The following is an 11,939-nucleotide window of genomic DNA, read 5'->3' as shown; positions in this document are numbered from 1 at the left end:
TACTCTAAAATCCACTTTCATTTCTCTTGCAAGCCGACACTCTTGCATTGCCACGTAGGATAACAAGCTCACGATCAGCACTGTAGCACTACAGCATCTGCTAGATATGTGCTAGAAATATGCTAGATATGCACGGCACTATTTCCTTATTAACATTTTCAGCGACTAAAAAAACAAGATTGCCAGGTAGATTAACCCAACAGATTAAACGACATGCACACAATAAGTTCAACAAGGTAGCATCTTCATAGTTCAACAGACAGCAAAAGGCAAATTGACCTGACACCTGGTAGACGTTAAACATTAGAGACGACCATCTTCAGTTATACCTGCTCTGCAGATCCACCGTCTCATTAACCAAAGTAGAAGGTTGCGATCACTTCTCGGGGGATGATGGATGATGGCATGGCTATCCCCTTCATTTTCTTTAGGTAGGGAGCAAATATCTCAACCCCCTTCATTTTCTTTATGTAGGGAGCAATTATCTCAACGTCATCGTCACTCTCAGAGTCGCAAGGAGTCTCCACAAGTGGCATCTTGTCTCGACGATGAGCCTGGCGTTCAGACAAGTTCTTCACCACTTCATACTTCAGATTTTTCTTATCTTCGGAAGCCTTGATGATGACGGTAGTATCTACATCTATTTCTCCTCTAAAAAGCATCTCAGAGAGCTTTGTCGTCACATTCTTTTGCAACCACCTCCTGATGGGCCTTGCAACATAAAGCTGCGAAGAATATAAACATGTCATAGCTACATAGCTACCTAGTTCCAAGTGATAAGAAAACTGTGCCTGAGCATGTAAAGGATGTTAGTATGAAAGATGATATCATGCTTACTGGGTTGTGTGATTCTGACAAGACAACATCCAACGCAGCATCGCTTGCAGATAGAGTGATGCCCTTATCGGCTGCACGAGCGATGATGCCTTTCATCTGGACCTTAGCAACCTCCCTCAGTTTATCTTGAGACAATGGCTCAAATATCACAAGCTCACTCAGCCTGTTCAGGAACTCAGGTCTGAAATGTTTCTGGACCTGCTAGGACAACATATTTGTCATCATTCCAACAAACTAATATTATTTGATCATTAAATATCTAGAGCAACTAGGGATTGCAAACCTGCTCAACCACAAAGTCCTGTGCAGCCTCCATCGATTTTTCACCAGCCATTGCTTCCATTAGGTACTCAGCTCCAAGATTTGAAGTCATAATGATGATGGTATTCTTAAAATCAACGGTCCTGCCTTTACCATCGGTCAACACACCATCATCAAGGAGCTGGAGGAAAACATTGAGCACTGCTTTGTCAGCCTTCTCAATTTCATCAAAAAGGATGACACTGTACGGCCGTTGCCTGACTTTCTCGGTTAGCTGTCCTCCATCCTCATGACCATGATAGCTTCAAGCAAAAAAAAAGCATATAGATCAACCCAAATCCAAAAACTAGCCTTGTTGATGAAAAGTGGTGTGAGAGAATAAAATGGTATAAAACCTGGGAGGTGCTCCAATGAGACGTAGCACTGAGTGGCTGTCAACAAATTCATTCATGTCAAACCGGATCAACATCTTCTCACTGTCAAACAGCTGCTCTGCAAGAGCCTTTGCAAGTTCTGTCTTCCCAACACCAGTTGAGCCCAAGAAAAGAAAAGAGCTGATTGGTTGGCCAGGTTGATCCAGCCCAGCCCTTGACCTTAACACTGCTTGTGCAACCAGGTTGACTGCTGCTTCCTGGCCTACAACTCGTTCACGCAATCTATCTGCAAGGCACATTAACTTTTGCTTCTCATCCTGGTCAAGTGTATTCACATGAATGCCAGTCCACCGACACACAACCTTCAGGTAAACAAAGTAACAAAGTTAGAACATAGCATCATGAATGAGCATGATAATATCCCCACACGATATCTAAATCTACCTTGTTGTACACTAACAGGCTAACAAAAAAAATGTATACTAGTTAGAAAAATGGTTCTATCTGATAAACTTCCTAGGATTTTATTCCCTTTGCAGACGTGGGGAAGGGTGTCCACAAATAGAGTAGTATGCAAAACATATGCTCAGCCCAAGACCAGTCATTCACAAGCACAAGAAATGTTAAATTATCATGAGCAAGTTAATTTAGAATAGTACTGTGCTCCAAGCCTCCAAGTCCTTGTGAATCCACCTTAGTAAAGGCAACAATTTTTATTAGTTCTCTCAGTAATTTTTTTACAATCACCTCACCTCTAACCATTCTTAATTTGCAAACGAAGTCCTAAATTTATTGTACAAGAAAAGAGAAAAAGACTTAGCAGTTAAGTATATATGTTATGGCTAAAAGAGTAAAAGTTTAAAATTGCAAGCTCGAGACTATGAAAATGCCAAGAATTTTTAAGATCAGTAATGGAGAAAATTCAAAATATCAGAATATCTAGGGCAATTCTACACTTTGTATTTTTGTGTACTCACTTGTTTCATATGTCAACCTTACATCTACCTGAATAATAGTCAATCCCCCCCCCCCCAGAGTAAGACATGTTACACTAGAGACTAGACTGATTAGGCATAGCAGGTGTACAGGATTCCAACAGCAAAATATGCAACAGGTTCAAACAAATACAAAAGCAACACAGACACAGTAACACATTTCCATTGTTAATTGCTTAACACTTGTGTACAAGAAAAAACAAGATCCAAATGCCATACCTCTGCAACTTGGTCTGGGGAAACAATAGCTTCCTTCGTGGAATTTTCAGAGACATGCTGTGTGCTGCTTCCTTTCAATATGTTATCAGTTTGCATCCTTGCAGTGGCACATGCTTCGTCAATAAGATCAATTGCCTTATCAGGAAATTGACGACCTTCAAAAATATGAGAACCCCGTCAACATGTGTAGTGTACTAATAAGTACTGGCTAGAGTTAGGTTGTTAGAATTACATTGTGGAACCCATTATTTCTATGTAAATCACATCTTAATTTTAAAAATACTATTTGATGCCTGACCGAAGTAATGCCACAGTACTAGAAATTTTTTGTCTGTTGCTACAGTGGCAATCAAAGATTTCAAGATGGGACCAATTAGTAGAATCTGAGGAGATGAGATTGATCAGAAGAATCCAAGATTTACCTTATTCCACTGGGATGTAGATTTTATTTTAAATCTACCATATAATTCAACAAACACAAATAAGAGTAGATGCTGGCAAGTGAGTTAGAATCATTTTAAAAGTATATATATTGTGTAAAGGTGGTAAAAGATGCTAGACCTTTACTGGCTATGGCTCTGGTGGCAATAGCAAGCCATATTTTGTCTTAAATGGGTCAAATTTTCGCCACCAGCAATGCATATATCACATTACTACCTTCACCTATTCTCAATGCTATTGTAGATGCTTCAAAGTTGCATATGGTTCAGGATACTGATGACTTATTCTTGAAAATTCAATGCAGATAAATTTCAACAACGAATTTACATGTTCAATGTTACATCTCATTTAGGATATGATAATCTTAGTCTGGAAATAATGGAAGATCAATGGAGGCTTCAGTTCAACAGAGAGAAATTTTAACTCAAGAATGCCACATTGTCAAAAAGAATATTCATTTCCAATGTTAAGATATATTGTTAACATACATATATGTGCGATCAGTCAATGCATAGCACTAAACATTATACAGAAAGCAATTAGTTAATCATATAAAATAAATCGCAACAAAGTTTTATAGCAACACTGTATGGTTAATTTGTTAGCATATCCAAACAATATTGGTACAGTTACAAGCTCGAGAAAAGCATTCAATAGTAACTAACAAGCAGTCAGAACTTCTTTAATGGCTTTACATCTGGAGAACCAAGGACTATTAAATCATCTTTAATAACATACTTTTAGTTTTAGATGATCATTTCATTTAAACTAAGCCTATTTTCATGTGCATGCTTATTTCCGGAGCGAAATAGATTCAGTACTGAAAAATCTAAGTGGTCTTGATGGATATATCATCCTTATATAGCCCTGTTTGTCAAGGGGCTAATTCTGTATCAGATGCAGAGTTTGTAGACTAAAACAAAGTAGTTTAATTCACTATTTTTAATCTAAAATATAAATGATGGTTCACCCAAACAGTTTTGGTGCACCCAGCTCTAAATATGCTTGAAATCCTGAGCTCGAGGCTCTACCAGACAGGCCCCTAACAAGTGAAATTTTCATCACAATTTATTCAGCACTTGTTAGTTCCACACAAGTTCATAAAATTACTTCGTTGAGTTCAGCTCAGTCACTGCTTCCCCACATCCTCTTGGCGTGGAGCCATGACAGAAACATAAATATTGCTAAGATGCAAGTAGCCAAGCAAAGGGCTAAAACTTGAACGCACCTGTGATGTAGCGATTGGCAAGCAGGACAGCTGCTACTATGGCTGCGTCCTGAATTTTGGTGCCATGGTGCTCTTCATATTTCTCTGAGGCCCTGGAGAATGGCAATTTGTCGCCAGCATGCTCGGTTCTTGGACGTGCACCTTCTGGAACCGCCGCTCAAACGCAGCATCATTCTCAACATACTTGCGGTGTTCGTCGAACGTTGTGGCGCCCACACAGCGGATGCGGCCACGCGCCAGAGCTGGCTTCAGCAGATTGGCACCGTCCATGGAACCACCCTTGCACTGCCCAGCACCGAGCAGCATGTGCACCTCATCGATGAACAGCACAACCTTGCCGTTTGCGGCCTCTGCCTCCTCAATCACCTTCTTGATGCGCTCCTCGAACATGCAACGGTACTTGGTCCCCGCGACCATTGCGCCAAGGTCGACCTCCACCACGCGCGCCCCAGCGAGCGCAGCGGGCACAGCCCCCGCAACAATGCGCTGCGCGAGCCCCTTGCGATGGCCGTCTTGCCGACCCCGGGAGCGCCGACGAGCATGGCGTTGTTCTTGGTCCGCCGGCAGAGGATGCAGACGATGCGGTCGATCTCGTCGTCCCGGCCGATCACGGGATCCATCTTGCTTGCCTTGGCCGTCATGTCCCGGCAGTACATTTCCAAAGCCGCCCCCTTTGGAGCTGAGACGACGGGCCCAGATCCTCCGGACAGGGTCAGGCCGCCAGCCCGCATCATACCTTTCGTCGACAAGACGCTACAGGCAGGACGCATCGAACCACGGAGTAGAGTAGAGCGCCGCGCGGCCAAACGCTGGTACGGGGACGCCCTGGGCATGACGCTCGTAGCCGCCGGTGCTGGGTGCCCCACTTCCGGTTCTGGCGGCACGAGGACAATTCTGGGACCGGAGATAGGGGCGGAGGCGGCGGCCGGGTGTGCAATCGTCCCTGCGGCCGGCGGAGCCGCGTTGAGCGGCGCATCGGCCGCAGAGGCAGCCGCGGGCGCGGCGGCGACGACCGCGTCCACCACCCTCGTTGCGTCCAGAGAAGCGTGGCGCGTCGGGTTGGCGGCGGCGGCTGCCGACGTGGAAGCCGCGTGGCTGCGCTTGACCGGCAAGATCGAAACCTTGCGATACGGGCAGCGCTCACCGTCGAAGTCGAATGGGTCGGCGTTGGCGGCGGCGGCGCGGTACGTGGAGTACTGGCTGTAGATGCCGTCGTAGGGGCCGTGCTCGCGCTTAACCCTAGCGAGGCCGAGGAAATCCGACCCGTAGCGGGCGCGGGGGCCGAACATGATGTTGGCGCGCACCTTCCGCCGCCTCGCCGGGAGGCGCCCGGCGGCGGCGCTGGGGTCGTCGGGGCGTCGGGGGACGAAGCCGCCGCCCATGTCCATGTTATCAATGTCCATGGCGCCGTCGTTGTCGTCGTCGTCGGAGTAGACGGTCCAGCGGCGGCGGCGGGAGGCCTTGAGGTGCGATTGGGCGTTGTACATGGGCGGGGCGGGCGAGGGACGGATCGGAGCGGCGAGTCGAGGGGATGATGGCGAAGGCGGTCGGTTGCGCGGATGCGGGGGGAGCGAGGAGGGAGAGGGGATTTATAGGAGGGAGGGAGAGGGAAGACGACGAGGCGGAGGCGGAGGCGAAGGTGCGGGTGCGGGTGCGGTTTTGAGGGGCGGCGGGGCTTGGGGAATTACTCCAAGGGAGGACTGTTGCGATGACCAGGACGAGCTACAGGGATGTCTCTGCTCCCCGAAGGTCACGTGGCTCCACACCACCGGAAATCTTGCTCGGCACCGGCAGGCGTGCACGTCGGATCCGCCCGTCGAAATCGCGGCAGGGATGTTGCATGGCATGGCATCCAACCGAATCGCATAATCCTCGTTTTACCGATTCTGTTCTGATCAACGCATCAGAACTCCAATCTTCACAGGTTTTCGACGCCTTTCAGTTCGTGGATTAAAGTTGAGACTAGTCACTCGTTCCTATCCGGTTTGGATGGAGGAACTAAAAGAATCAAACAAACAAAGGCCATGTTTAGATCCATTTTTCAAAATTTCAAAAATTTTGTAAATCGTCTGCATGGTGTATTAACTGTAGTCGAAAAAAAATCGCATTGCACAAATGAATTGTAAATCGCGAGACGAATCTAATGAACCTAATTAGGTCGCGATTAGAACTAAAGTGCTACAGTAAATATACAGTAACATGCTCTAATGATGGATTGGTTAAGTTCATTAGATTCGTCTTGTAAATATACAGTAATTAATTTTGTGATTAGTCTATGTTTAATACTTCAAATATGAAAAGATGCTCTTTCAAAATTCAAATTAAAAATGGATCTAAACACAGCGAAAGATCATGTTTATCCTATTTAATGCATAGAATCAACCGTCTCGGATAGGATGGGGGAGGGGCGGGAGGGATAATGTAGAAGAGACGGACGCGATGTCCGTCATCATAGGAAGATGACAGCTGCACTATAAGCTTTTCTTTACATAGTGCCCACTGCACTGGTGGGGCATAGATTAGACCATCTGCACCACTGCAGAGGAGGCTCGTCGCATCCAAACAGATTTGAAGACATAGCTAGCTGTGATTGGTGATTGGTGCTGATTTGCTATGAGATAAAAGTACTGTTGGCTGACTGGTGGCTGATGGTTGGTGCTGATTTGATGTGAGAGAAAAATACTATTACTATGCCGGCAGAAATAGAGCGAAGAAAATGTAGCACTACTAATCGCGTCAAAAAGTATCACCGGAACCAAACTAACCTCACCAGATGGATTGTGGGCAGTAGAGGGCATTTTCAGCGGCCAAAAAAAATGTAGTCCTGTACTTCTAGTATACCCTCACCTAGCAAGTGGCAAGGACGGGGTAGTAAAGGGCTCAGCAGCATTTGGAGAGAAACCTCGAGTGCGCGAGAGCACGTTCCACGCCGCTCTGTGTGGAGTGAGCAGAGCATAGGAGGCTTGTGTTCGGGCCTAGCGCGGTGCTTTGACTATCAGTGATCAGACGGCCGGGAGTGAGGGACCCTCACTGGGGTGGATGGTATGGATATAGCGCTACTCCATCTCGGTCTAGGAGCGGAATTCTTACGGCTGAGCTTCCGATCGAGCGGCTGCCGGATCGCTGTGCCCGCTTCCTTCGCAGGTAAGGAAACGAACCCCGGCCGTCGATGCTTGAGCTGCAGTGGGGCTGGTGGCGCCGGCCGTCTCTTGCATCATGGATGATATGGGTGAAAATCGATCCTCCTCGGTTTGAGTTGTAGGTGTAATTGTAGGTGTTGTAGTTGTGGTGTTTGATTTTTGGGTTCGGTTTACCTATAAACTGAATTAATTCTCTTCTTTTTATTAATATACGCCGAACCGTAAAATTTAGTATTTTTTAAAAAAAATACTTGAGCTGCCGCTACAGTGGCCTGCAGGCCTATCGCGTGAATTTTCTATTTGTTTTTTTAGGCTGTGTGTAGTTAGCAAAAAAAATTGAATTTTGATATTGTAGTACATTTTCGTTATTATTTAACAGTTAATGTCTAATTATAGATTAACTAGATTTAAAAGATTCATTTCGTATAAATCAGTTATACTGTGTAATTAGTTTTTTTAAACTGCATTTAATGCTCTATATATATCCAGAAATTGGATGTGACGAAAATTATAAAAAAAATTTAGGAACTAAATAGAACCTTACATTAGCTTCTTCATGTGTTGCATGCGTGCAGCGCTACAGCACTAGGCTAGGCGCGTGCGGTGCGGCGCCCCGTGCCGCCGTGCGTTGGCGGATGCGAAAGGCTGCCGTTGCGTCCAGAGTCTGTATAGGGTACAGCAGGAGGCTACATAGTCCAAAGACCAACATGTAGCATCCGGACTTCTAGAGGATCGATCGTGCACTCGAGGTCGTGTATAGATCTTTAGTTTTAAAATTTGTAAAACAGAATTTTACTATTTCAAAATACTAAATAAAACACCACTACAATAACTATTTTCCGAGGCGGTCAACACCAACCGCCTCAATCATAGGGCCTCGGTTAATAAATAATTTACCAAGGCGGTTTCTGCTGCCCGCCTCGGTTAATCAAAAAAGATAATAAAAAAAGAGAGCCCACGGGCCCGCGAACCCATTGGGCGTCGCCGACGCGCCCCGCTCCGGGTCCGCCCCCACCGTGCCGCCACGGGCTCCGCCCACGCCGCTGCTGCAGGATGCCACCACCGCGAGCTCCGCCCCCTCCCCCGCCGCCGCTGCGGATCCGGGCGCCGACCGTGGATCCAACCGCGACGCAGCGGATTCGCCCGCGCCACCGCGGATCTGCCCACGACGCCGCGGATCAGGCCGCGCATCTCCCTCGCGGCGGTGTCGTCCTTGGCCTTCCTCTACCGTCGGGGCACACCGGGGTGCGCGGCCCCCACCGTCGAGGTTGCCCTGTGGTCACCGTGGAGCACAGCGCCCACCACGACCCCGCCGGGGAGCGCGGTCCCATCCCGCCACCGTCGCCGAGGCGCATGGCACCCGCCGCCGCCATCGAGAGCACTGGGAAAGGAGGAAGGAGAGAGGGAGGAGAGCGCCAGCCCTGGGAGTGGGTGGCTGCGGGGTGAGAGGTGAGAGGTGAGGGGATTTAGGATTTGATCTTACTTTTATACGCTGAAGGTGTCTGATGGGCTGGTATGGAGTTAGATGGGTTGTCATCTGGGCCTGATTTATCGAGGCGGTTGTATTAGAATGTCCGCCTCGGTTAATCTATTTTGCGAGGCAGATTTGTTTACCGCCTGAGTAAATAGGACAACCATCTCGGTTAATCTATTTTGCGAGGTGATTTTTTTAGACACCTCGGTTAATAAAAAATGACCGCCTCGGTTAATTGAAGGCATTAACCGAGGCGGGGTTTTAGCGTGCCCGCCTTCGAGGCCTTTTCAAAGCGCATCGATTAATCAGTTTTTGTAGTAGTGAAATTTACTTGTAAAACTTTTTGTACGGATGGATTGTAAATCGCGAGGTGAATCTAATGAGCCTAATTATCAATGATTAATCCATAATTAGCATATAATTACTGTAGCATCACTGTTGCAAATCATGAATTAAGTAGGCTCATTAGATTCGTCTTGTGATTTACAACCCATCCGTGCAAAAAATTTGTAAGTAAACTTTATTTAATACTCTATGTATATGTCCAAATATTTGATGTGCTATTTTTAAGTGTAAATTTTATGGATCTAAACATGGCCTCGGTAGTGAGGTCCGCCTTGAACACCACGGGCTAGTAGTTTGTAGGATTCTACTTAGGATTTGTTTGTAGAAATTAAAATTAAGTGCTATAAACGGTAACATCTATTATTATTTATACTTTTGGTAAAAGTTTTAAATTTAGCCCAGCTCATTACCAGTTTAGCACTTCCGTATAAATATGATAATGCTAAATTTTAGCACTTTAGGATGTTAGCATATAAACCCAAACACTCCCTTAGAGATAGGCTGGAGCCCGATTACCGGCGTACGGCGGCTCGGCAACCAGCGGCGGTCCGGGTTTCGGCGGCACGCGGCGGCTTGGTGACTAGCAGCGCGCGTTGGTCTGGTGGTTGGTTGTGAACTTGTGATCGATGGCGCGTTGTGTTCCCGATGCGGGCAGTTCGGGTGCTGTGCTCATCGTCATCGATCTCACCACCTCGTATGGAAAAGCCAATAGGCAACAGAAAAATAAATTAAAAATCAAGAAATCAAGAAAAATGGCATGAAAAAAATAAAGAAAAAGTTTGCTGGCGACCCAAGAGCTTCATTGATACCAAGCATGGCGTCAATTTATTTAGCTCCTATTTCACTAGCAGCAAATTGACAAATTGTGTACGGCCCTCTACCAGAAGATACCAACTTCAGGTGGAATTTTCATTGTCCATAGAGCTTTCCATCAAGAATCACCATCTGCCTTATTCAGAGCTCAAGCTGATCAAACATAATAAACACCACTCCTTTCAGAAACGCCCAACCAAATGAATCATCCTCCAATGCATTACTGGGTTTAATTTTCAAAATTTCGTTCTGTCTAGATTACCGAATGTTCTTATCAGATACTCGTTCCCAATTTTGCTACCCGGCAAAAAGTAGCTCATTCACTACGATCATGTTCGCTCAAGGCACTTGAACATGTGGTTCTCAGAGACTGAAACCCTTGTATCGAGCTATCCTCTCAAATATAAATTGAATCTCCTAGATCAACTTGTCCATATCTAATAACCATGCAGCCGTCCGAAAATTGAATTTTCCGCAATATGTGGGTTTTTAAGATAAAAGGATAGCAACTTAGCATATTTTCTCCCCAACCATAAACAAATTAATAAATCTGATAACCATATAACCAATGCTCCTTCAGAAAGCTTGCCAACAGCCTTAAGCAATCCGTGGTAAATTTCACCTAGAGCCTCCACTGAAATTTGAAGGGGGGACTTATGGCATGAAATTCAAGTTGCCTAAGGTTGCAAATGATAATTGTTTCGAAGACAGTCTTGGCAGTGGTAAATCTACAAAGCCACAAGAATAGAATGACAAATATCCAAATTTCGTCCAAGCAGAGCGGAGTCCTTGGGGTCGAGCCTCGAGCGGGTGCTGGGCTGCCGGCGGCGGCATCGCGGCGCAGCACCTCGCTTCCCCAACTCTCCAAACCCTAGGTATCGCTAACACCTGTCGTCCGTCGATTTCTCCTCCCCGCCCCTGAACTCTAGACTCGTGCAAACTCAAGATCGATCCATCTTGTTGATGGAACGTTGTACTTGGGGGCAAAAATTGCAGAGGGGCAGAATCTGGCTACTCTCTCTCGAAATCTTTAATTATTAGGTCCTGCTACCGTTTTGTGCGGCTTCTTCTTCGGCTTGCTGGCGATTTCTGGGATTTCTTGTGGGGAATTGGGATTAGACTACCTTATGTTGACAATTTGGCGCATACTGTATGACTAGTTACGCGTAGCTGCCCACTCTAATCCCCTAGTTAGTGCATCCCATTCCCATCCTACTGCTATATCCGCAAGATTAAGAGTATACCGACCTCATATTCCTTTCTGTGATGAATCATTGAACCATTCAGTTAACGATTGTGAGGACTGAACCTTTTTAATCTGACCTGGACAAAAGTTTGCTGCTAGTGTTTCTGCTTGTCTTGTTCAGTGCAGTACGATTGCCATCAACCATACATTGTGGTTGTTATGTTTCATTTTTGAGATAAGTTTCTGAGGCGCATGTGTCTAAATTAGTTTCTCTAGTAAAGTTTCGTATTGATACAAATAATTGAGGTGTAGACTATGCATCATCTAAGCTTGTTATTTGCTGGTAATGCCAGGACACTTCAAATCTTCATTCTATGGCCATGGCTCACGCTAAAAAGGCCAAGCTGAAACATACAGTTAATTTGAGTTCATACACAATTAGCAGCCTACCTCAAGAGATAAAGGCCAAAATTCTCTCCAACCTGAGTATAGATATGGCTGTTGGGGCTAGTGTCCTATCAAGCGCTTGGAGGAATTTATGGACTATTATGCCAGACATATTTTTGTGTGATAGCATGTTTCGTTCTGTCTGTCTGATAAGTGATTCCTCAAATATAAGTGGATGA

At 45.8% G+C, this 11,939-nt stretch overlaps 1 pseudogene; it reads right to left on the bottom strand.

The window, feature by feature from the left end:
* On the bottom strand, nucleotides 1-5,087 carry LOC120703910 (annotated as a pseudogene).
* Nucleotides 5,088-11,939: the final 6,852 nt, after the last annotated feature.

This window comes from Panicum virgatum, chromosome 1K (genome assembly GCF_016808335.1).
Source record: "Panicum virgatum strain AP13 chromosome 1K, P.virgatum_v5, whole genome shotgun sequence".
In the NCBI taxonomy this organism is placed as follows: Eukaryota; Viridiplantae; Streptophyta; class Magnoliopsida; order Poales; family Poaceae; genus Panicum; species Panicum virgatum.
Note: the sequence above shows the minus strand (reverse complement) of the source record. Positions and strands in the feature narration are given on the sequence as shown.